The sequence below is a fragment of the Petromyzon marinus genome, chromosome 82 (assembly GCF_048934315.1).
Source record: "Petromyzon marinus isolate PM22_M1 ecotype Great Lakes invasive population chromosome 82, UKy_Petmar_22M1.pri1.0, whole genome shotgun sequence".
Taxonomy (NCBI): domain Eukaryota; kingdom Metazoa; phylum Chordata; class Hyperoartia; order Petromyzontiformes; family Petromyzontidae; genus Petromyzon; species Petromyzon marinus.
Genome location: NC_133747.1, coordinates 2,765,285 through 2,792,470, shown reverse-complemented (window position 1 = coordinate 2,792,470; position 27,186 = coordinate 2,765,285). Strand labels below are relative to the sequence as shown.

At 49.6% G+C, this 27,186-nt stretch overlaps 1 long non-coding RNA gene across 1 annotated transcript; it reads left to right on the top strand.

The window, feature by feature from the left end:
- Positions 1–12,955: 12,955 nt before the first annotated feature.
- Positions 12,956–21,431, top strand: LOC142907710 (uncharacterized). Its single transcript, XR_012931216.1, has 4 exons — positions 12,956–13,137; positions 15,368–15,484; positions 19,591–19,735; positions 20,103–21,431. It is a non-coding gene; the product is annotated as an uncharacterized LOC142907710 (long non-coding RNA).
- Positions 21,432–27,186: the final 5,755 nt, after the last annotated feature.

Below are 27,186 nucleotides of genomic sequence, written 5' to 3'. Positions count from 1 at the left end.
CATAAAACCCTAAACCTCTAACCCCCTAACCGTCTAAACCCCTAAAAAACCCCCAAACTCTAAAACCTATACCCTTATAAACTACTAAACTTCTAACCCTCTAAACCACTAAACCTCTACATATCGAAACCCATAAAGCATCTAGACCTCTAAACACCTAACTATCTAAATCCCTAACTCTCTTAACCCATAATATTCTAAACCTTAACCTTCTAAAACCCTAATCCATAAAACCCTAACCCTCTCAACCCCGAACCCTTTAATTCCCTAAACCCCGAAAACAATAACCATCTAAACACTTAACCCTCTAAACCCCTTATGCTTGAAAACCCTCACCCTCTAAATCTCTAAAACCTCTAAACCCTTAAAACCCTAACCCTCTAAACCCCTTACCCTTTAAACCCCTCCCTCTAAAACCTTAAACCCATCATCCTTTAAACCTGTAAACCCCTAAACTCTTAGTCCAATAAATGTCTAACCATCTAAACTTCCAACCCTCTAAACCCATAACCCTCTAAACCCCTATACCCTCTTAAACCCCTAACCCTCTTAAACCACTAACCCTCTTAAACCACTAACCCTCTTAAACCACTAACCCTCTTAAACCACGAACCCTCTGTGTGGAGTATGTTGAGTAGTCGGTATCACGCTGTGGGTGGGTGCAGGGTGTGTGTGATGGGTTCAGGTTGTGTGTGGTGGGTGCAGGGTGTGTGTGGTGGGATCAGGTTGTGTGTGGTGGGTGCAGGGTGTGAGTGGTGGGTGCAGGGTGTGTGTGGTAGGTTCAGGGTGTGTGTGGTGTGTGGTGGGTGCAGGGTGTGTGTGGTGTGTGGTGGATGCGGGGTATCACAGACTGGGTGCGTGCAGGGTGTGTGTGGTGGGTGCAGGTTGTGTGTGGTGGGTGCAGGGTGTGGGTGGTGGGTGGAGGGTATCACACGGTGGGTGAGTGCAGGGTGTGTGTGGTGAGTGTGGTGAACGTGGTCATGGTTCACACCATGCCTACTGTGCAGTGGACCGGCCACCACAAAGCAGCACGCGTCGGAAGAGTGAGCGGATGGCTCTCCCTATGCGGGCCAGGCTCCCTTGCTTCTTCTTCTCCTCTTGTACCACCAACTCCTCCACAAGGGTCTCCTTAAGTACCACAAACTCCTCCACAAGGGTCTCCTCCAGTACCTCCAGCTCCTCTATCAGCGTCTCCTCCTGTACCACCAACTCCTCCACCACGATCTCCTCCTGTACCACCAACTCCTCCACCAGGGTCTCCTCTTGTACATCCAGCTCCTCCACCAGGGTCTCCTGCTGTACCACCAACTCCTCCCCCAGGGTCTCCTCCTGTACCACCAACTCCTCTACCAGGGTCTCCTCCTGTACCTCCAGCTCCTCCACCATGATCTCCTCCTGTACCACCAACTCCTCCACCAGGGTCTCCTCAAGTACCTCCAGAACCTCCACCAGGGTCTCCTCCGGTGCCTCCAGATCCCAAACCAGGGTCTCCTGCTGTACCACCAACTCCTCCACCAGAGTCTCCTCCTGTACCACCAACTCCTCCAACAGAGTCTCCTCTTCCTCCAGCAGCACCAGCTCCTCCACCATGGTCTCTTCTTCCTCCACAACCTTCAACTTCTCTTTAGAGGCCTTGGCGAGCAAGGAGGATGGGCGCTGTGCCGGCTCCACTCTGTGAAGAGATGCGCATGACACCGTTCCAACTTCCTGCTCCAGCAGAGATCAGTCCCCCCCCCCTCCTTCCCGCCCCCCCCCCATCGTCCATGGGTGGACTGTGTGCCGCAGAAGATTAACCCATATAATTAACAGTGCCGCTATAATGCAGCATAGCTTTGCCCACCGTGAGTCTGGTTATGAAATGGGCATTAGTCTGGCGGTGTCTCAGTGGATGCAGGGCAGCATGGCAAATAAATTGCCGCTTCATTATCTGTCCTAACCCAGAAACCAATTATGGAATCTACACGTTCTTTATGGCTGGAACTCACAGCCAGAGAGGACCTGGGTTTGATTCCCATACGTGGGCCACTTTCTCTGTGTGGAATGTGGAGTGTGTTCTACCAACCCCCCTACCCTGCCCCCGCCCCCTGCATGAGTTTCCAGAATCAGAATCTTTATTTAGACTGGATGAAGAGGAGTCTGATGAGCTATTAAGCTCTTCTTTCACAGATGTCCAGTCAAGGCACAGGATCAGCAAGTTACAACAACAAACAAAACAAAAGGAGTACAAAGTATAGAAGAGTCACTAAAAAAAAAATTTAGGCGTATAAATACAAATGGCATAAATAAATAAAATCCTGTCAGTTTTTCAACACTAAATGCAAGCTTGGGCAAGGCAGCGAAACAACAACAAAAACAGCCTCACACCACACCAAGACAACACAATCCTTCAATAAAATTGCACATTAAAATTTCACTTCCATTCCTCTGGGTTTGGCAACGGAACCCTCAGAAACACGCCGTGCAACCAGTGTTGGATGGACATTTCCGCCAGTGTTGTAAATTGCACCTCCAAATCACTCAATTGGGATCGTACAGCAGCAGTAGCAGTAGATTTGTTCTGTACAGCAAAGAACTTGGCAGGACCCTCCTGAAAAAGAGTCTTGAGACTGAGTGAGGTTATTGCTGGCTAAATAAGCGTAAAAGTAGAATAAAGAGAAATCGATATTAAACACACACAGGAGCAGAGTCGTCCCCCAGGTACGGTGTATGGGGGTGACCACCCCGGGCCCTGAGCTATGGGGGGCCCTGAGCTTTGGGGGGCCCTGCGCTTCGATGTCACGGTGCAAGACGTAATACTTCCGTTTAACACATAGGCTCTCGCTCCGGATTGGCTCACAAGTGGTGACATTACATTCATCCCTCTATTTAAGACCAAAAGAGGGTGATTTCTCCGGGATTCGAAAGGCCACACGGTGTAACTTGCCCCAGGCCCCGCACCCTCGTATAGACTGCCTTGACCACTGGACTAGCAGATAGTGGCTTACCGTCGCTTAGCAGTTCCAGGGCGCTTCACACTGCCAGGAGCAGCAGCGGTGGTGGTGGTGGCTTTGCTGGCCGTGGTGGTGCTGGTGGCTGCGGTCCGGAGCCAGCTATGAGCCAACGCCTGCGCTGGCGTCATACGGCAATTCGGATCCCATCTGTTGAGAGATGCACGGGGGACACACGCGGCCACGTGGTGAGAGAGGCATGCTGAGAGCTTTGATGTTCCTTCCTTTTCCCACGAGGTCCAGGAACGCACAGCAGCAGCGGAAGCTGCAGTAGCAGTGGAGCCCTCTGATGCCCAGCAGTGGCTTGCACAGACCTCCCACTCCTCCACAGAGGGCTAACTTCACAGAGGGCCAGTGACACCGCTTATTGGCAGGTCCACTCAGCTCCACATCTTCCTGGTGATCGGTGCAGAGCGGTCGCTGATAAATTGGAGGGGGGAATCCTCGTGGGGAGGGGAGGGGGGGAGTGGTGGGTGGTTCTTACCGCAGACAGGAGCTGATGAATTCGACAAACTCCGGGTCGTCGCTGTTGAGCACCTTGTGCAGTGGGAAGCTCCCCGGCACCCTTTTTTTGCCTGGGCAGAACATCTTCCCCCGATGGTCTGCAGGAGCCATGCACAGCGGGAGAGACGAAGTCACCAACCACCACGTCGCCCACCTACTCACTTACTGACCAATCCATCAACCCACTCATCCACCTACCCACGCATACTCTTCCACCTACCCAATTGCTCACCCACTCATCTACCCACCCACTCACCCACCCTCTCACTGACCTGCTGACCCACTCACTCACACACTCACCCATCCATTCGTGCAATTACCCACCAACCTACTCGCCTACTTACCCACATACCCACCCACTTGCCCACACACCCATTTACCCACCCACACACCCAAGGAATTAAAAATACAAAAACGCCCCCTCCAAAACAAAATAACAACAGCCTGAGGCTACTCCCTAAAACTGAATCCGGTCTGTCACTCACCCCACGCTTCAACTCACCAAAGAAGTCCGTTCTGTCGGGTGCTGCATTCACAAAGTATCTTGGAGGCATCCCCAGAATCTGCACATGGTTGACATGAAGACAAAGGTCACCCGTAAACTGTAGGGGCAAGTGCTGTTAGATCGAGTAGCAAAAGCAGCAGCGTTTGTTGAGGGCCAGCACTGTGGCGCACAGAGACAGGAGTGGCGGGCCACATTGACCCAGGTACTTCACACATTCCACGAGATACTCAGTTGAGTCTGACTCAAACTAGAGGAGGCCCAGGACTGTTCAGACAATCGTCACTGGTGTTGGCCATGAGCTGGAATCGAACTCAGTTTCTAGCACAGCAGGCTGACCGCTATACTACTGCTCCCTTACACATACAAGACACACACGTGTACACGCAACATATGACGGCCGTTATTCACAGATCACCAAGTGGCCACCCCCCCTCCTGCCACCCCCATAGCCCATGACTTCACGGAAAGAGAGGGGGATCACGAGCGGACAGACGCCGTGTGGGAAATACCTCTATGCAGCGCGGGAGGTGATCTTCGTGGCTGTTGGACCGGAATAATTCCCTGCCCGTCGCCAACTCCGCCACCGTGCAGCCCAACGCCCACATATCCACTCCACATGTCAAGCTATAACCCAGCAACAGCTCCGGAGCCAAGTATTCTAGGGTCCCACCAACATTCATAGCTGTACAATAATCACAAGAACAACAAACATTGGTGCGTGTGTACACACTGTGTCTTAAACAGCATCATCATTATACACATAAACAGTCACATGTACAGACACTCAGATACTCACACACAGACACACTCAGACAAACGCTAACATATAGACACTCACCCGGACGCAGAGACACCCATGCGTAAAGACAGCCATACAGACACCCACACGCAGACACTCACACACCCAGGTGAGGTCACTCACGTTGACTTTCCACAAAAAAGCTCGTGCCAAAGTCCGTGATCCTCACGGTGCCAGTCACGGTGTCTTTGACGAGAACATTTTCCTGGAGGGGTAGAATGAATTCAAACTCAGAGGTTACGCCGATATCATTCATCCAGCAGTGGATCAATCACATACCACGACACGCACTAAACAGGGGAACTAGATGAGGCATAGCGCTGTCGACTAGCGTCAGTCAAGTGCAATATTCGCTGTTTTCTGACAGCTGTCACTGGGTGGTGCCCCTTTCAAGTACGTCAAAATTGGAGATGTGAGTAGAGGCGTGTCATGTTCAAAGCACTCTCAGGCACCATCAAAGTAAAGGGGGTGGCTCTATTGACAACCGATTGCCGTTGCTCCAACAGGAGAGCTGCATGGAGCTCACAGCTGGATGAGTGCCCGTTAACGAGTTACAGACAAAAAGCCACTCACAAGAGAGTGCAAGGATTCCGTGATGGTTTCCACTGCAACTTTGTCTTTGGACGTTTTCAATTTGTAGAATGGAATTCGATAACGAGCAGTTGTCAGGCCAAAATGTACGTTCTTTTTGACTCCGTTTCGTGTCTCCCAGGGTTTGGGGCAACGCTGATCAACGTTGCCGGTTTTGTCTCTGGTGAGTCCCCAAGAGCGACACGACTCTACACTATAGTTTAATTCATACCAGATCATCTTCACCAGAGGTAGCATGACCCTGCCTCCTTCCAGTGAGAAGGGCAGAGCTAACGTATCAACCTTGTGACCAACATGGCCGGTTTTCTCTGTGGAACGAGTCCCCAATGAAGATACACCTCTGCACCAAAGTGAAAGCTGAACACTGTGTCCACTCACTGGCTTGATGTCTGCGTGGACGATTTTCCTGGAATTTATGTGGCACAAGAACTTGAGGATGCCCCTAGTGTAGGTTTTCACCATCGCCATGTCCAACCGCCGGAGCCCCGCTTTTCTATTCACTTCATGAAGGCTCTCCCTGCGAGAGAGGCAGAAGCAGCAACAAAAACAGCATCAGTGCCATCCCCTACAATGCTGCACTGATTCTGATAACGATAATCATGTTAATCTTGTACGTTCATGTGCACGTTCATGACCAATATTAAGAGTTATAGTTCCGTGTGGGTTGAGGTCGTCAGTTTGTCAATAAACCAAATAAATTGGCATATATGCCAACTTGACAACTTTATTTCATTGGCTTTGTTGCCGGGTGGTGGAGGGTTATGTATTGGGAGAAGATAAAAACTCCACACAGAAAAGAAGCTCGGATTCTCGCCGAGAGACACAAGCATCACCACTGCTATCCAGCCACCCTGCTGATTGAGTGGAGGCGTGGCTTGGTAAAAGTGGCAGGGCTAATGGAGAAAAGAGAAGTGGCCTCCAATGCACCCATGACACATGGCAGCTCCAAAGTATTGCAATGCATGGGTGGCGTGGGAATCTCAAAATTAACAGCTTGCCGCGGTGGCGAGATGACATCTCCCCCGCCTGGTATGGAGGAGGTCGTAGGTTTGATCCCGACCGTGACGCCTGTACATTTGGAGTTTGCATGTTCTCCCCGTGGGCACGTGGATTTTTCTGTGGGTCCACTGGTTTTCCCCTCCACATTTAGAAACTACATGTTATTTTTTAAATTTCGATTTAAAGCTTTCGTGACTGCAGGGATTCATATTCTTGGTTCTTTCGGTAAAGTCACGTAGAAGGGAAACAATAAAATAATAAAAATAAAAAACAATCAAATTCCCACGACGTTTCGACTGCAACACAAGCAATCATCATCAGGTGTGAAAACCACAACAAGAAAATTTGAAAAAAGTGGCGGTTATTTTTAACGTCGTGAGAATTGTATTGTTTTATATTTCTATTATTTTATTGTTTCCCTTCTACGTGACTTTACCGAAAGAATCAAGAATATACATGTTACTTTGTTAAGTTTTTATTTGTGGCCAGGTCGCTTCTAAAAAATAACGAAAGTTTGTTAAGTTAGTTAACCACATTATTGGCGGAGGCGGGGGGGGGCATGCAGTACATACTTCAACAGCTCCAGGACGATACAGTGGTGTCCTCTGAAATAAAATGTATTCAGGACTTTGATGATGTTGAAATCTTCATCACTGCCCTCGCCCTGAAGTTCCAGAGCTATCTGGAGTTCCATCTTCTGGAATGTTTCTTGCTTGGAGCTGCACAGAGGAAGTCCACAAATGAAGATCCTATATTTGCTTAAGGGATATCCAGAGCCAAATTCTAGCCAGAATAAATTAATTAAATATGAATTCACCAGGTCTAACAGCACCATGAGTTCCAGTAGTACACTCAACTATCATTGGTGAGGAGCTACCACAGAGGGAGCAGGAGCCGATGTAGGGCACCCGATAGGATTTGGAAGTGAAGAGCCATTCAAATCGGATTGGTCATTTGAGAAATATAAATGAAAAAGCATGTTAACACAACGGATCTTAGCTTCAATGTGGCTCTTCTATTAGGGCACACTTTTCGCACAACGCGGAATGTGCCCGTAATAACACGAACGCGTCCATTGCATAACGGAACGCTTTTCGATTTAAAACAAAACACACTTGTTAAAACGTGGAACATGCCTGTTAAAGCGCGGAACCCGCCCGTTATAACACTATTTGTGAGTAGTCAACAACGAACTACTTTCTTGAGCTGCAATGATACATTGCTCGCAATGATAAAGTAACATGGCGGCATACCCTCAGTTATTGGTCTCGTCATCTCAAGGTGTATGAGTGCATTGTATCTCGCCAAACATTATTATTACATTATTTATGGGGAAATTCTTTTTGCTCAATACTTTTTGCTGAATGCGGAACTTTTCAGGAATGTATCTACAGCATTAAATGAGGAATTACCATAATGTGCAGGTAATCCTTCAGCAATGGGATGCTTTCCCCCAATATTAGTTTACACTGTGTGTGTATTTTAAGCTTTATGGAGTAAAAATCTGAGAACCCAGAAGGAACTGATGCAGAACAGGGGTATAACATGTAAACTCCATACAGGAGGGCACCCGAATCAGGAGTCGAACCCAGGCCCCCCTTCTCACTTTGATGCACAGGTGTCACCACCGCATCGCACGGCTGCCCGTGGCAACGGACTTAACAACATCGGCCTCGTGACGGGGCGGCTCTGAAGTCTTACCTCGATGGTGACACCAGGATCTTGATGGCCACCAGGGTGTTCCTTTTGTGATCAAGGCACTGGATCACCTGGCCTTGACCTCCTTCTCCAATCTTCTTCAGCACCTCATAGCGGTAGTGGAGGTGCTCATGCCGGAACTGCACAAAAGGTACAATCATTTAAAGTGAAAATAATTCCAATCACAAAGTTTAAGAAATGACGATGTATATTCTTTGGGTCTTTCGGTAAAGTCACGTCGATAGGTTCAAAGAAAATAACAAAAAACAAAACAACAATCAAAGGGCTGCCAGGTGAAAATTAGCATGTTATTGAGAGATTAGCATGTTAATGAGAGATGAGCATGTTAATGAGTCATTAGTATGCTAATTAGAGATTAGCATGTTAATGAGAGATTAGCATGTTAATGAGTCATTAGTATGCTAATTAGAGAGTAGAATGTTAATGGAAGATCGCAGAGCCACAACTGAGGGGTCGGCGCGCGAAGTGGCTGTGTTCGTGTGAATCCTGTGAAAGCACAAGTTTGAAATGGGCATGAAGCACAACTAACATCGGAAGGTGGTAGGATGGGAACATCATAGCCAGTTATGACTTAAACTGGTTGATAACGTCCTTCTAATGATTGCACAGTTTGTACCCATCTTCTCGGTGGAAATTGTGTCTGTGTCTATATATATGAATGGCTTCATGAACAAAATCTTTGTTGATAGCCAGTAGGCTTGCAAAGTACCTTCGTCTTAGATAAATACATTTCGTGCGAGCCCACCACGTTAAAACAATGATCAGCCACGGCTGAGGTATGGTCCTACCGTGTTTCAGATCCTAACGAGTTTCGGATCTGCCTTCTGTTCCCGAACATAAGGCAGATCTGAAACTGCCGGGTTGGCTGCCCACCACTTGCATTAATATTGGCTGCTGACATTTGGGCTACGCCCAATTCAAACAATTATAAACAGTTTGCCTTGGGAAGCTAACCCCCCTTTTCCTGAAGACGACCACTTGTGTTGCGATCGAAACGTCATAGTTTTTGTTTTTTGTTCTTTTCTTTGAACCTATATACGTGACTTTACCGAAAGACCCAAAGAATATGAATTCCTGCAGTCACGAAAGCTTTAATTCAAGATTTAAGTGAGAATGTAATTTTCAAAAGTATTCTCTGTAATTATTACGTTTTTTTTACCTGTCATTGTGGAATATTCTGATGTCTGCTGACTCAGTCACCCTTAAAAAAGAGCTTCTTAGCTCAATGGGCTTTACTCGGGATTAAAAATTCTGATTCTGAAGTGCATTGGTGTGTGTGTGTGTAATAGCCCTGGTTGGTACTTCAGGTGCAATAACAAGAAGCCACAAACCCCGCTACCGATAGGCCCTGTGACCACCCCCACAGTTGGTGTTTTGTGGCGAGCCTCACCAGAATGTAATTTCCTTCGTAGTCGTCGTATCCACCATTGTTGAATCCCTCAGATTTGTTGTAGAGTGCAAAGTACCACACTTCCTGTATGGCTGCGAGTTCCAGCTTCTCACGGTTGGTCAAGTGAGGGCCAAAGAGAGCCATGATTTCTGCAGACATGAGAAGAACAACAACAGCTGTGTGATCCCAAATTTGAGCAATTTGTAGGAAAATATTTCAGGATTGGGATATTTTGGCCAATACCAGGTATGTCTGTATGTATGCTAAACTTCTTTTGCACCGTACGTTGGCCACCTGGATATCACCCATGCATCATGGTCGCTATGAAATCTCCACTGCATCATGGCCACTGTGACATCCACCATACAACATGGCCATCGTGATGTTACAGCATTCACCATGGCCCTCTGTGACGTTGCTCATTACCGTTCTTACCTTGCGGTGATTTGCTGCAGGTGGAGGCGGTGCCCTCTGGGGACAGCGCACTCCACGTGGTGCAAGATTCGCCATTACTCCTCGCCTCTCCAGCTCGGCTCATCTACATGCACACAAAGACAAAGGTCCACCACGTAAGCTTTAGCAAGATGTTGGGGAAAGCGCAGGAGGCGAGCACTGAGCCAGGATCTCTGAGATCCTGGGCTCCACAATCAGGAGGGTCCTGCCAAGATGTTGTAAGTTCTCAGCGTTGGGATATTTGGCTGATATCTGATGTCACACCTGGATTTACAATGAGACACGTGTGGATTTAGAGGACACACGCAGGTGAATGGCATCCTTCAAACTGTTAAGAGAAGTGGGGCTGGGCCAGGAAATGCCACGGCCAGGAGGAACAACGATGGCCGATGATCAAGAACAATAACGGAGCTGCAGCCAAGTATCGGAGCACGTCTGAGAGGTCAGCAGAAAGATGGAGCGACAAAATCGGTGCTTGGTGGATTATTCCATCGCAGGATCATGAGGGGTGGTAGCAGGGTCTCAGGGAAGGAGGCCTTCATCCAGTAGTGGATAGATAAAAGTACTGTAGATTATTCACGTGTAGACAGGCAGGTACACAGGATCTCGGGGGAGATACTCTGATAGATGCACACACACTCAGGCAGGCAAGCAGATGCACACTCAGGTATATGGATAGGTGACTGGTAGCCACACGCAAAGTGGAGAGCACACGTCCATCCATACTTCACCACACGAGTGGAGGAGCCACACGTACCTCCATCGTGGCAACTTGCAGAGCAGGGTGCACAGAACTCGCAGCGTCTCTCGCACAGTCCGGGTCTCTGCATGCGGAGCAGGAGACGAAGGCGAGGATCACAAATAGTCGAGGGGGCGTGACGGTACCCAGATCTCAACACGAGGACTCACATCCTCACCATGAACCCACATCATCAACGCAGACTCACATCATCACCACTTACTCACAACACGAAACACAAAAACAACCAACATTCGCCACAAAGTAGTGGTGATGTCACCACGGCGCCTGTGCCGGGCCAGGTGCACTTTTAGGCCACATCAAGTGCCGAAGGCTGTCAAGACGTCACGGGATAGACCCAGGTTCCAAAGGTTGGCTGAGATGACTGGTAGATACACCAGCTGTATCCCAAACTGTGCCAACTTGCTGAATTTTATCCGCCACTCGTTGTGAGCGTCACTCCTCTGCCCTCAGTTGTTGTTGGAGGGCGACTGCCTCCAACTGCCCAGTAGCATCCTTCACGAGCTTCCTCGTGAAGGATGCTATTTACACCGCTGATACCACTCTTCTGCAAGTCCACTCAGCTCCACATCCTCCCAGACAGCATCAGTGCATATTTTCGACAGCCCATGTCATGCCCGTTTAGCCCCCTTTATGCGGCCAAAAAAACTGCTTGGATATGTGGGCTACAAGACCCAGCCAACGCAGCCTTGCCTGCCGGAGGAGCTTACTGGTGGGAAAGTGTCCAGATCTTTCAAGGATTTGTGAGCCCCTCACACAATCCAGCCTGTTTAAAGCCATGACGGATCGTAGGAACCACCACTAACACCACGAACAACACCACCACCAACAACACCAGCACCACCACCAACAAGAAAATTACCACCATCAACACCATCACCAAAAACATCACTAACACCACTAACAATACCAACACCACCCCCATCAACACCACCTACATCAACACCACCCCCATCAACACCAACAACACCACCATCAACAACACCACCACCAACTCGACTACCAACACCACCAACAGCACCACCAACAGCACCACCAACAACACCAATACGACCACTAAAACCACCAACACCACCACCATCAACACCACCAACACAACCACCAACAACACCCCAATCAACACCACCAACACCACGAACACCACCACGACCACCAAAACCACCAACAACACCACCACCAACACCACCACCATCAAAACCACCAACAACACCACCACCAACACCACCACCATCAATAACACCACCATCAACAACACCACCACCAATTCGAGTACCAACACCACCAACAGCACCACCAACAACACCACCACCATCAACACCAACACCACCATCAACAACACCACTATCAACAACACCACCACCAACTCGACTACCAACACCACCACCAACACCACCAGCAACACCACCACCATCAACACCAACAACACCACCATCAACAACACCACCATCAACAACACCACCACCAACTCGACTACCAACACCACCAACAGCACCACCAACAACACCACCACCACCAACACAACCACCATCAACACCAACACCATCAACACCACCAACAACACCACTAGCAACAAAGATAAAGATCCCCCTTATAGATGAAATAGACTGTTGGGGCAAGTGCTGATAGCCAGCAGTACCTATGAAGGCCAGAACGGCACACGAGGGAATGGGTGGCCAACACAACGCCCGACCGCCTTTGTCTCCCTAGTGGCGACGCTTTCACACCACACCAGGTACTCATTTGAGGCTGAGTCGACCTAGGGGAGGCCCAGGACCGGTTCACATAATCGCCACCGTGTTGGCCTTGAGAGAGAATCCAACTCGGGATCACCGGGTTCATAGCGCGGCGCGTTAACCACTACACACACACAGACTCACACACACAGACTCACACACACACAGACTCACACACACACAGACACACACACACAGACTCACACACACACAGACACACACACAGACTCACACACACACAGACTCACACACACAGACTCACACACACAGACTCACACACACACAGACTCACATCACCTCACCGCTCCTCACCTTCGCCAGATGCTTTCCCCGCCTCTCTAACGGACAAACTGCCAGGGGGAAGCGCGTGGCTCGAGACGAGGGGGCGGTACCATGAGACCACGCCCACTGCGACGTAAACAGCCCTGAGCCCCTCCCCCCACCGGAGCTCCTCCCCCCCATGGCCACACCCCCTCGCCCCACCCCTTTACCCCCCTCACCCCGCCCCTCCCCCCGCTGCTTCTTCCGCTGAGGCCGGGGCGAGTGGAGGCGGCGCTGTGCATTGTGGGTGGCGAGCGGCCGATTTGGATTCCCGCTCACGGCCACCGTCGGTGGCTCGCGAGCTTCTGAAGCGGCGGCTCGCTGGCTGGGCCACCTCTACGTCGACTCAGCCCGAAGAAGGCGAGAAGCTTGCACGGTGTGGACACAGCAGCAGTGGCGGTGGTGCGGGGGAGGGGGAGGCAGAGGAGGCGCCTGGCCCACAGCCGTCACGCGCTAGGCGCCTGCTGAGTTCACGGCCCTGCTGATGATGATGAGGAGAGGCACTGCCAGATTGCGGCTGATGGGATGAGTTAAATTTAGTTTTTTTGTGTCTCTGGAGGGACGGATTTGTTGTCGTGGCAGAAATGGCCTCCACTTGAGGCCGCGATGTGGAGTATTTGGTCTCCTCTTCCACGCTGGGCGTAGCCACACTTTACCCCTCCACACGCGGGCCGTGAGCTCACTGGACTTGCAATGCAGAGGTGCAGGTTCGAGTCCATTTCACACTCAGCCACCCACTCAGCTACCCACTCACCCACCCACTCACTCAGCCACTCACTCACTTAGCCACCCACTCACCCACCCACTCACTCAGCCACTCACTCACCCACCCACTCACCCACAGAGGGATAAAGACCCTTCATGCAGTGGTTGTGTAGTATCTGCGTTAATATTTTTGTTGTTTGGTTATGGTGGTGGTTGTGGTGGTGGTTGTGATTATATTTGGTTGTAGTGGTGGTTGAGGTTACAGTTGTGTTGTAGGTGGTTATATTGGTTGTTATGGTAATTGTGGCTCTGGTTGTGGTGGTTTTGGTTGTGGTTATAATTGTGGTTGTGTAGGTTGTGGTTAAATGTGCGGTTGTGGTCTTTGTGGTTATATTTGTTATAATTGTGTAGGTGGTGGTTGTAATGGTCATAGTTGTGGTGTAGGTGGTTATGATGGTTGTTTTGGTAGTTGTATGTATTTTGAACTTCTATCGCACCCTACCCAGCCAACCGTGATAATTGGAGGTGTGGTATTAGTTGTGGTTATTTTATGGTTCTTTTGGTTATAGTTGTGGTGGTGATTGTGGTTGGTGCAGGTGCTGGGATGAAGGATGCGTTCTGGGTCCTCTGCCCATGCGGCTCCAACAGCGATGGCTCCAGCCAGCACTGCCGCCCCTGTGTCGCATTGGTCACATGACCTTGCCTCCCAGCATACCTTGCAGTCGTCGTTGATTCTGGGCCATCTTTACCTCCTGCATCTCGAGAGGAGCTCTCGCTTCCTGCACGCGCTCTCCTCCTACCTCTGCTCTCTCTCCCCGTGTCTCCCTCCTCTCTCTCCCCGTGTCTCCATCCCCCTCTAATTTCTGGGTGGTCCAGGTTCAGGGGTCAGGAGTTTACTGGCTGCACTCCAACCTTTGACCTTGGCTGTCATTCGAGTGGATTTGTCACACAGCAGTCAACCCATAGCATCAGGATCTGTCCCGTGACCTCCTCCTGTGCCTAGCCTGGAACAGCAGTCAACCTGTGGCACCCGGATCTGTCCTGTGACCTCCTCCTGCACCTAGCCTGGTACAGCAGTCAACCCATGGCACCTGGGTCTGTCCCGTGTCCTCCTGCATCCAGCATGGCTTAGCAGTCAACCCATGGTACTTGGGTCTATCCCGTGTACTCCTGCTCCTGCACCTGCACCTAGTCTGGCACAGCAGTCAACCCATGGCACCTGGTTTGTTGTGATGACATTACCGCCACGTAGTGGCGAATGGTGGCCATTGTTGTGAGTTGGTGGGCTTGTGTGTAAGTAATTGTGATTGAGTGTGTGACTATCATGTCGTGTGTGCGAGTTGGATGGTAATGGTGTGCTTATGAGGGTGAGTGTGTGTGGGTGTGTGAGTTTCGTGGTGAGGATGTGAGTGATGGTATGTGACAGTGTGAGTTTGATGGTGATTGTATCATGGTGAGTGCAAGCAATACTGTGAGTTTGACTTAATTCTCCCCCCCCCTCCCTCTACCCACTACCCACTCTTCCTTCCTCTCCCCCCACTCTCCCCACCCCCTCTACCTCACCCCCTCTACCTCCCTCTCTTTCCCTGCCTCTATCCCTCTCCTTTCTCCCGTAACTACCTCGCCTGTAATACAGGAGGTCGTGGGTTCGATCCCTACCCTCACACCTGCTATATATTTTAAGTTTGCATGTCTCTCTCTCCCTGTGGTCGCGTTCAGAGTGTTTGGTTTCTATAAGTGTCGACGTGATGATAAGCCACTTCGTTGACCGATAATTTTTGGCCTTTTCTCTTCTGAAGAAGAGCTGTGTAGCTCGGTGGGCCTCACCTGGTAAAATATAAATAGTTTAGTTTCCTCTCTTCCTCCTCCCTTCCTCCCTCTCCACACCCCCTACCCCCCAGCACAACAACAAGAAGCAGGAGGAGGAAGGTTCGTCTCCCAAGCCGAGCGCTTCCAGGTCCACCTTCATGATCCTCCCTCTGCCCCAGGGTGGAAAGATCCCCTCGCACAGGGTTACGGTATCCCACCCACATACACACAGGGTTACAGTACCCCCTACTCACATGCCAGGCTATGTGCACCACACAGAGACCTAAAGACTCGCACATAGATCCATAGACTCACACAGACCCATAGACTTACACAGAAACCAATTAACTCAAACAAAGACCTGTCGAAACACAGACAATATTCTTGCACAAAGACCCATAGACTCGCACAGACTCATCCACTCGTGCACTCATCCACTCAACGACTCACAGGCTTACTCGCTCACCCAATCCCTCACCTACTCAGCCACTCACTCAAGAACTCTCTCATCCATTTACCCACCCACTTGCTCACCCACTCGTGCATCCACTCACATAATCACTCATAAACTCACCCACTCACACGCTCAGAAACTGACTCACAAAATAATTCACCCACTCGTGCACTCACTCGCCCACTTCCCCATGTGCACACAGATTCACCCACTTACTTACTCGCTCACAGACTCCCTCTCTGATAGACTCGCTCACTCACACTCAATCGCTCACAAGAAGCTCTCACCCACTAACTTATTCAGAAACTCACTCAACCACCGACCCACTTACTTAAAAACTACGTCACTTATCCGCACCCACTCACTGACCTACTTACTCATTCACTCGCTCAGCCACTCACTGACCAACTCGCTCACTTGCAGACTCACTCACTCACTCATCCACTCACTCCGAAACTCATTCATCCACCCACCGACTCACTCGCAACCATTAACCCATCCACTCAATCATTTCATCCATTCACTCATCCACTCACTCAACTACTCACTCATTCAACAACCCACTTACTCAGCCACTCATTCAGAAACTCATTCACCTACTCACCCACACACTCACTCACCCACTTACCTATCCACTCTTCCACTCATTCAAGCATCCACTCTCTTAACCACGATCTCAGAATATCACTCACCCACTCACCCTCCCAATAATTTCATCACTCACTCACCCACTCACTCCATCAGTCACTCACCCACTCACTCATCCACTCAATCAATAACCTGCTCATTTACTTACTCACAAATGCGCTCATCTACTTGCTCAATTAGTCACTCACTCACCCACATTTTCACATTTATTCCTTCCGTCACTTCCTCATTCAGCTACTTCGCCAATGATTATCTTATTCATTCACTCAATCACGTATCCACTCACTCAACTACTCACCCATCCACCCAATCACTCAGAAACTCACTCACCCACTCACCCACTCAATTATCCACTCACTGACCCACTCACTAACTCACTCAGAAATGCACTCACCCACCCACTCATTTATCAAATCATCCACTCTCTCACCTACTCACCCACTCACACACAAATGTACACACTCACTAACCCACTCCCTCACCTACTCACTCACCTACTCACTCATCCACTCGCTCAACCACTCACAGATTCACTCACTCACAGACTCTCTCATCCACCAATTCTCACTTGGTCACCCACTCATCTACTCAATAATTCACCCACCCACAAACGCACACACAAAAACACCCACAAAGATAAAGATCCCCCGTATAGCCATAACAGACCGTTGGGGCAAATGCTGTTAGCAAGCACCTATGAAAGCCAGCATGGAACACGAGGGGGTGGGTGGCCAGCAACAGGCACGGCCAACTTTGTCTCCCTAGTGGTGAGGTGTGTGCACATCACCACTAGGGAGATGAAGTTGGCCGTAGGTCAACACAGCCTCAAATGAGTGCCTGGTGAGGTGTGTGCACCTCAGCAGGCACTCATTTGAGGCTGTGTTGACCTACGGGATGCCTGGTTCAGATAATCGTCACCAGTGTTGACCATTAGAGGGAATCAAACCTGGGTCGCCAAGTTCGTAGCGCAGCACACTAATCGCTATACTACACACTCACTCTCACAAGCTCATTCACTCTCACAAACTCACTCACCCTCACAAACTCACTCTCACAAGCTCACTCACTCTCACAAGCTCTCTCTCACAAACTTACTCACTCCCACATGCTCACTCACACTCACAAGCTCACTCACACTCACAAGCTTACACTCACAAACTCACTCTCACAAGCTCACTCACTCTCACAAACTCACTCACTCCCACATGCTCACTCACTCTCACACACTCACTCGCTCTCACAAGCTCACTCGCTCTCCCAAACTCACTCGTTCTCACAAACTCACTCGCTCTCATAAGCTCACTTACTCTCACAAGCTCACTCTCTCTCACAAGCTCACTCGCTCTCAAAAACTCACTCACTCTCACAAGCTCACTTACTCTCACAAACTCACTCGCTCTCACAAACTCACTCACTCTCACAAACTCACTTTCACAAACTCACCCTCGCACAAACTCACTCACTCTCACAAACTCACCCTCGCACAAACTTACTCTGACTCACTCTCACACAAAGACAAATACATTCCCTGTTTGAGATTCCCTTTTAGCCTGAAGAGACTGTTGGGGAATGTGCTGTTAGCGAGCACCTATTGAGACCGAATCAGCACACTCGGGAGTGGGTTGCTTTAGAGTTCAGTGTTACTCACTGGGGCTTCCATAGAGTTCGGTGTTAATAACTGGGACTTCCTTAGAGTTCAGTGTTACTCATTGGGGCTCCAATAGGGTTAAGTGTTAATCACTGGATCTCCCATAGGGTTCAGTGTTGCTCACTGGGTCTCCCATAGGGTTGCATGTTAATCAATGGGTCTCCCATAGGGTTCGTGTTACTCACTGGGTCTCCCATAGAGTTCAGTGTTACTCACTGGGTCTCCCATAGGGTTGAGTGTTAATCACTGGGTCTCCCATAGGGTTTGGTGTTAATCACTGGGGCTCCAATAGGTTTCAGTGTTACTCACTGGGTCTCCCATAGGGTTCAGTGTTAATTACTGGGTCTCCCATAGGGTTCAGTATTAATCACTGGGTCTCCCATCGGGTTCAGTGTTACTCACTGGGTCTCCCATAGAGTTCAGTGTTACTCACTGGGCATTCCATAGGGTTGAGTGTTACTGGGTCTTCCATAGGGTTCATTGTTATTTACTGGGTCTCCCATAGGGTGGAGTGTTAATCACTGGGGCTCCCATAGAGTTCAGTTTTAATAACTGTGTCTCCCATAGAGTTCAGTGTTAATCACTGGGGCTCACATAGGGTTCAGTGTTAATCATTGGGTCTCCCATAGGGTTCGTGTTAATCACAGACCCATAGATTCCTAAAACCCTAACTCTATAAACACCTAAACCTCTATACCCCTAACCCTCTAAACCCCTATACTCCGAAAACCATAACCCTCTAATCTCCTTCACCCTTAACACCCTAACTTTCTAATCCCCTTAACCCTTAAACCCCTCACCCTCTAAACTCCTCACCCTCTAAACCCCTATGCCTCTAACCCCCTAACCCTCTGAACCCAAACCCCTAACTCTTTGAGCCCCCAACTTTCTAAATCCTTAAAAACCAAACCCTCTAAAACCCTAACCCTCGAAACCTATGTCCTTCTAAAGCGTAACCTTCAGAACCCTTAACCCTGTAAACCTCGAAACCTTAACATTCTGCAACCCTAATCCCTAACCTAAATCCGAACCCATCTAAACCCCAACCATCTCAAAATCTAACTAACCCCTAACCCTCTAAACACCTAACCTTCTAAACCCCAACCTTCTAAACCTCTAACCCTCTAAAAACCCTTAAACCCAAACCCTCTAAACACCTAACCCTCTAATCTCCTAACCGTTTAAACCCCTATACCCCTACAACCCAAACCCTAAAAAAACCCTAACCCTCAAACCTTTATTACACTAAACCCATAACCCTCTAAACCCCCAACTCTCCAATCCCATGTTTTTTTTGCGGTAAGATCGTGTAAATATAAATGTCTTAAAACCCGTCACCACCCGACACAGCCAATTAATAAAGTTTGTCACGTGAACAAAAGTGCCAATTAGTTTCTACTTTGGCACATCGGTGTGTTGGAGACTAACCCAAATAAACCTTTATTATGCATAACGCCTCAACCCCATAACTCCCCCTGCGCCACCCCCCATGTCCCCCCTCACCCCCCTCACCCCCCACACCCACCACACCCCCCTCGCCTCCCCCCGCTGCTACTTCCGCTGAGGCCGGGGCGAGTGGAGGCTGCGCTGTGCATTGTGGGTGGCGAGAGGCTGATTTGGATTCCCTCTCACGGTCACCGTCGGTGGCTCGCGAGCTTCTGAAGTGGTGGCTCGTTGGCTGGGCCTCCTCTACGTCGACTCAGCCAGAAGGTGTGAACCAAGCGCGGTGTGGACACATCAGCAGTGGCGGTGGTGGGGGGGGAGACAAAGGAGGCATCTGGCCCACAGGTGCCTCCTTTGTCTCACTCCCCCCGTGTCTCCCTCCTCTCTCTCCCCATGTCTCCCTCCCCTCTCTCCCCGTGTCTCCCTCCTCTCTCTCCCCGTGTCTCCCTCCTCTCTCTCCCCGTGTCTCCCTCCACTCTCTCCCCGTGTCTCCCTCCTCTCTGTCCCCGTGTCTCTCTCCTCTCTCTCCCCGTGTCTCCCTCCTCTATCTCCCCATGTCTCCCTCCCTCCTCTCTCTCCCCGTGTCTCCCTCCCTCCTCTCTCTCCCCATGTCTCCATGTCCCCTTCTCTCTAGGTGGTGCAGGTTCAGGAGTTTTCTGGCTGCACTCCGACCTTTGGCCTTGGCTGTCGCCCAAGTGGGATTGTCGCACAGCAGGCAACCCATAGCATCAGTATCTGTCCCATGACCTCCTCTTGCACCTAGCCTGGCACAGCAGTCAACCCATGGCACCTGGCTCTGTTCCGTGACCTCCTCCTGCACCTAGCCTGGCACAGCAATCATCCCATGGCACCTGGGTTGTTGGGATGACATCACCGTCATGTAGTGGCGAATTACGGCTGTTGTCATCGTGAGTTTGTAGGCTTGTGAGTAATGGTGCATGTGTGACTTTCATGACGTGTGTTAGAGTAGGATGGTAGGGGTGTGTTTTTGAGGGTGAGTGTGTGAGTGTGTGAGTATCATGGTGAGTGTGAGGGTATGTGAGTATCATGGTGAGTGTGTAGGTGTGTGAGTATCATGGTGAGTGACCTGGTCAAGGCCTATGATACCATCAGTAGGCCTGGGCTCTGGGTCGTTCTTCGTGCTTTTGGAGTACCTGACCCTCTGCTCACGATTATTAAGGACCTTCATGATGGTGAGCGGGCCCGGGTAAAACTACGTGGCCGGGAGTCAGAGCCATTCCCTGTACACCTTGGGGTGCGACAGGGATGTCCTCTGGCTCCCACATTATTTAACATCTATTTTGACCACGTAGTTCGTGAAGCCTTCAATAGCTGTACCGGGGGAATCTCCATATGGTACAGATATAATGGGAGGCTGATCGATGCCCGGGTGCGGTCAAGGGATGGCTCCCTATTGCTCAACTACGTTATGTATGCTGATGATTTGGTAATAGCTGCTCAGTCAGAGGAGGAGTTGGAGACGCTGCTGCTGAGACTGGAGCGTGCCACTAAGAGGTGGGGCCTTACCATCAGCCCCACCAAAACTAAGTACCTGCCTGGGTATTTTGTACCATCGGACACTCCACCCCCACAACTCATGATCGGTGATGGGGCAGTTGTGGAGAGAGTGGAGAGTTTCCCATACCTGGGCAGTGTGCTTATGACTGGCTCCAGTTTAACAGCAGAGGTCTCACTCCGAATCAGTCGAGCGGCAATATCTTTTCATCGGTTGTGTAACGCTGTGTGGAAGCTACCTGGTCTGTCGCTCCGCACTAAGCTTCAGGTCTTCTCGGCCACGGTCATTCCCTCCCTTCTCTACGCTTGCGAAACGTGGACCCCCCTAATGGAACATCTTCGCCGGTTAGAAACATTTAGGCTGGCCTGCCTACGATCCATCCTGGGTTTAACCAGACTGGATTGTGTGAGGAGCTCACAAATCCTTGAAAGATCTGGGCAAGGTCCCCCATCGGTGAGCTCCTCCGGCGGGCAAGTGTGCGATGGCTGGGTCATGTAGCCCGCATGCCCAGCCACCGCATGCCGAAACAGCTTTTGTTCGGCCGGATTGAGGGGGCAAAGGGGGCGCGGCACGGGCTAGAGAAGAGATGGAGTGATGTGGTACAGGAGGACGTGGAGCTGAGTGGACTTGCCGATGACTGGTAGCAGCGGTGTCAAGATCGGCCTCTGTGGAGGAGGCTCGTGAAGGATGCTACTGGGCAGTTGGAGGTAGTCGCCCTCCAACAACAACGGAGGGCGGAGGAGCGACGCTCACAACAACGAGCGGAGCGCCGGGTGGCTAAAGCACAGCAGGTTGGCACAGTTGGGGGCACAGGTGGTGCATCAGCCAGTCATCTCAGTCAGTCGACCTGTGGCACCTGGGTCTGCCCCGTGATCTCCTGCCAGCGGGCGTTCGACACTTCACGTGGCCTCAGGGTGCACATAGCCTGGCACAAGCGTCGTGGTGACGTCACCGCCACTTAGTGGCGAATGGCGGTTGTTGTTGTGTGGGTGTGTAAGTATCATGGTGAGTGTGCGTGTGTGTTAGATGGCTGGCAATGTTGATGGGTGGTGATGATGATGCAAGCCTTTTGCTAGAGAATGGCACACTGAAACTAATATCACGTAGCTATTTCTGAGTACCCTTCAAGTGCTGTCTGGTCCACATCGTAAAGGGCAGGACTTTCCCACCTGTTCTTTATTTAAGAGCAACGTTGGTCACAACAATGTTGTTACTTCTTACAGCTGGAATTTATCCTAAGTACATGGAGAACCACATTGCAGCCATGTGATAGTTTGTGTTGTGCAGTGAATGATGACCGGGCTGAGACCATTAACTCGCTAGACTTGAGAATCTGCTTTGATCACAGGCTGCTGCCTGGATTCAAACCCAGGTACTCCGTTGTGCCAATTCAGTGCTTTGACCACTAGGTCCATGGGCCGCCTCTAAACACCCCCCACGTTAAAGACATAAGCAGCAACCTGTTTAGTGAGCAGCAGCATTCTTTGAATATTTTGCCAAAGCAATTGGGATTGTGGAGCAGTGGCACAGTCCTGCATTTGCTTTCTCTTTAATCCACCAAACGCAACTTGCCGCTTGATTGTTGCGCACCCATTTTCACTGGTTGGTGCACAGAGGCAGGTGGATTTAAGATACTCAATCATTTGTTTCAACTGCTGTGGCAGATGGTGGAGCAGAGGGGCAGTGGGCAGAGGGCCAATGGAGTGGTGGGGTAGTGTAGCTGTGGGGCAGAGAATGGGATTATTTGTGGGGAAGAAGGCGAATCACCTGAATGTTTTCCCACCACCGCTTGTATGTACTCTGAAGAAGAACCATTTCGTAAAACGTCTCTTATTATCTATTTGTCCTTGTACCGCCACAAACATAGCCGGGACAGCGCACACACGAGCCAAGGCACATTTAACCAACCCAGGCAGCACTCGCAAGCAATGCAACGTTACGTTGTGTCCTCATGGGTTGATTTCACAAAGTTTATAGTAACACCAACAACAAATATATTGATCCTAATTCTTAACAGGGTGGCCTTGAGACTTGGCACGTGCAGGTTTTGTTCATTGTCTGCACCAGACCCCTCCAGCTCTCTCACACTGGGTCAGCTGCCCCTTCCACGTCCTGGAAACCATGGCAAGGTCATCCCATGAGGACTGCCTGGATGAAAACCAGCATGGAAGGGGCCCAGTGTGGGGCCGGCTATGCTTATGGAATAGTCCTGTGTGTATGTGTGATGTGAGGTGTCCTGGTAGCAGTCATTCTCCCCTGTAGTCCTGGCATCTTCTGCTCATCTTCATTCCCCAGCTGTGGTCACAGTGGCACAGTCTCTCTGGGGAACCGTGCGGTGTGTGTGTGGCGTGTGTCACGGGGTGGGTGGGTCGTATGGTGATAGCGGTCATTGTTGGCACCGATCCACTACCACCGCCACCACGCCTACTGGGCGGTGGACCTGCCACCACAAAGCAGCACATGGCGGAGGAGTGAGGTGAACGCTGTCGTCACGCGAGCGAGGCCCCCTCGCTTCCTCTTGTTTTCGTGCATCTCCACCTGCACCTCCTCCATCTTCTCCTCCTCTGTCTCATCCTCCTCCATCCCCTCTTCTTCATCCTCCACCACCGTCTTCTCCTCTACCTCCTCATCCTCTTCCTGCGCCACCTCTGTCTTCTCCACCTTCTGCTCCTCCACTAGCACCATCTCTTCCTCCTTCATCTTTTCCTCACCCTCCAGCACCACCATCTCCTCCACCCTCTTCTCTTCCTCCACCACCACCACCATTGTTTCCGCTTTGTCCGTCGTCTCCATCTCCTCCACCACGACCATCTGTTCATCCTTTGTTGTCTCCTTGCCTTCCGTCTCCGTATTGTCTTTATCCTCTCCCTCCGTGTTCTCCTCCATTGTCACCATCACAATCTCGTCCTCCTTTGCCTTCTCTTCCTCCGATTTCTCCTCCTCCGTCTCTACCTCATCCTCCATCATCTCCTCCACCTCTTCTTTCGACTCCTCCACAACCTCTGACTTCAATTCAAATGCCTGGACGAGTGAGGAGGAGGGCTGCGCTGGCTTAGATCAGTGAAGAGACAAACACGACACCGTTTCACCTTCCTGCTACGGCAGACATCGCCATCTCCCCATCCGTGGGTGGAATGTGTGGTGGATTCATTCGAGCTTAATATAAACAGCAGTAACGACATGGCCAGTGAGTGTGCTTAGTATTGGTGCTGTCATTCTCATGGGGCAAGGCTATCCTTGAGATAGGTGCAGCTGTGTCTCACACAGACTGTTGTAGTTTCACAGTAGTGGGTGGCGTTGCTGTGTAAATTTAGCTGATTCATTTTTAGTGATATTTTATGTGTCATTCTCCCCTTGGACATAGTGGCCTAAGCATTTAAAATTACATCGGTGGAGATCCTGAACATCCGCTGTGACGGAATGGGTGTGTATCTTTGTGGTTAATGCAGCGGCAGTAATAACCAGGGCGGGAAGCAAGATCTGAACTGTAAGCGGTGAGCGATGAGTGTGCGACCCTTTGGCTGCTTCAACCCATCCAAAGATTTCGATAAAATATCCGACAGTGATTTGAGGTCGACAAAGCCGCCTCCCTTGACGTCAAAGGCATCTCAGAGTGCATTGAGCGCGATGAGCCACTCACATTTCGCATCTCAACGCATTTGAAATTGGACACCCCTCCCAGTGGTAGCTGTCTTTGTGCATTCCAAGGCAACTTGGCAGCTGGCCTGGAAACAGTCGTAAGAAGTCTGCCAAAATATCACGGTGTCTACATAAGGGAGAACCCATGGGTACCCCCATGGGTTCTCCCTTATCACCAGTGATAGCCAATGTTTTCATGGAGAAATTTGAATCAGACGCCATCCAGACTTCCACCCTCAGACCTTCTCTGTGGAAGAGATATGTAGACGACACTTTCGTCATTTGGCCACATGGCCTCCCAGCTTTGAACCTCTTCCTACACCACATCAATTCCAGACGTCCCGCCATCAAATTCACCATGGAAGTGGAGAAAGATGGCAAGTTGCCGTTCTTGGATGTTCTGTTTGAGAGGAGACCTGATTGCTCATTGGGACATTCTGTCCACAGGAAACCCACCCACACAGATTCCTACTTGAAACCTGATTCCCACCACCACCCGACTCAAAAGAATTATCTCATCAAAACGTTATACCACAGGGCTCATTGTATTTCGGACCAACACCACCTGGCCAGTGAATTTAAACACGTACATCTGGCCCTCAAGAGAAACGGATACTCTGACCATACCATCTGCCAAGCTGTTTCTCCCTCCATACAGAAACAACCACTTGATACTCCGGTCAAAACCATCACACTACCATATATAGCAGGCGTTACTAAAAAGATCTCCAAAATTCTAAACAAACACAAGATCCTGGTCCGGTTCAATACAGTACACAAAATCCGTGACCTGATCCCATCCGTGAAGGATGTCATTCTTGATTTACAGTACTCCGGGGTTTACAAATTGAGCTGCACTTGTGGTGATTGCTATATCGGGGAGACGGAACAACATGTCTCTGACCGAATTCGCGAGCACAAATCAGATTTGAAACACGGCAGAACGAATTCTGCTACGGCAGAACGAATTCTGCCGTAGCTGATAATTGTTTCAACGCTGTGGGTGATCACGATATAATTTTCTCCGATACCAAGGTCCTTTGCAAACCGACAGGTTATCATCAGAGATTTGTTCACGAGGCAATTCAGATTTACAAACACAGACACAATTTCAACCGAGAAGATGGTTTCAAATTAAGCAACAATTGGAAAGACCAAACATTAAACTAATTTCAATGGTACAGTATATTTATTTCAAATAGTGGCACTCCAAACTTCCAAGGTCGTGATTTTTGTTTTATTTTTTACCTACGTGACGTTACCTAATAGAACCAATGAGTATGGAGCCTTGCAGGCACGAAAGCTTCAAATCTAAATTTCAATGGTACAGTATATTTATTCTAGTAGTGGTATTCCAAACTCCCAGGGTGGTGTATTATCATCTTGTGCTAATTCCAAGCTTTGTCAGTGGTGCGTTTGATGCTAATTTTCTTTGTCAGGGCGTTTGCTGTTTGCCCCCTCACAGCTTAAAGGGAGGCGACCAGCGCTTGGCTTTCTTCACTCCAACGCTGTCCGCTGGACAGGTTGGTCCCTTCACCTGATGAAGGCCGTGATTTTTGTTGTTTTAATTTTTTACCTACGTGACTTTACCGAATAGAACCAAAGAGAATTGAGCAGCGCGCTAACCACTACACTACCACTAAGCTACCACTACACTACCACTACACTACCACTAAGCTACCACTACACTACCACTACACTACCACTACACTACCACTACCCTACCAGTACACTACACTACGCATGTCCATACGCACAGCAGTGTAATAGGATAACAGCGTTTTGTGATTATTTTCACAGGTTAAACATAAGAACACTGAAGGACTTCATGACGATGACAAAAATGCACACCATTCTAATGCATTCTGCATTCAATTACTACTGATATTGAGAAATTTGGCCTCTTGTTCAGCTTGGCCTCAGGTTCAGTAAATAATATTGTTTATGTGCGTCAAGTCTTTTTCAAGTCCATACTTCCATTTATTTGCCTTTTGCCGCAACGTACTGGGTCAGATTATCCTGCGCATTTGTAAAATATCTCTCATAATCCCCCCTGGGGATGCAAATCTTCGGTTCTAGACGTCGCCTTTCATGAACGTTGCATTCACTTGTTGATTTCGTAAATTTACAATCCGCATATTAATCAGCGCTCCTAAGCTAATGTGGTCATTATACTTATGCCTATGTGTGCTGTATTGTTTTAGGAATGGCCCATTTTTGTTTTTCATTTTGTAGTGGTGTTTTGTGTTGAGTTCCGTCTCTTGAGTGTTTAAGTTTATTCTAGACTTCGTCACGTTAAGGTGGTGCTTTGTAGTCCTTTGTAGTCCTATTGACGAATATCTTAAATCGAAAAGGACGTCAATTGGAAATGATTAATCGACGTTAACGTGTTTGATTTGAGAATATTTTATAACTGTTGAATTCCTGAAAGTGAAATAATTTTCCTAGTTCCTTAACTGTTTGACCAAGCTAATTAATACAGATTTTGATGCGAGTTTTAACATTAAAATTCTTGCAGATGAATTAAGACCTGATTTGTTTTTAAAGATGACTGATCGTACAT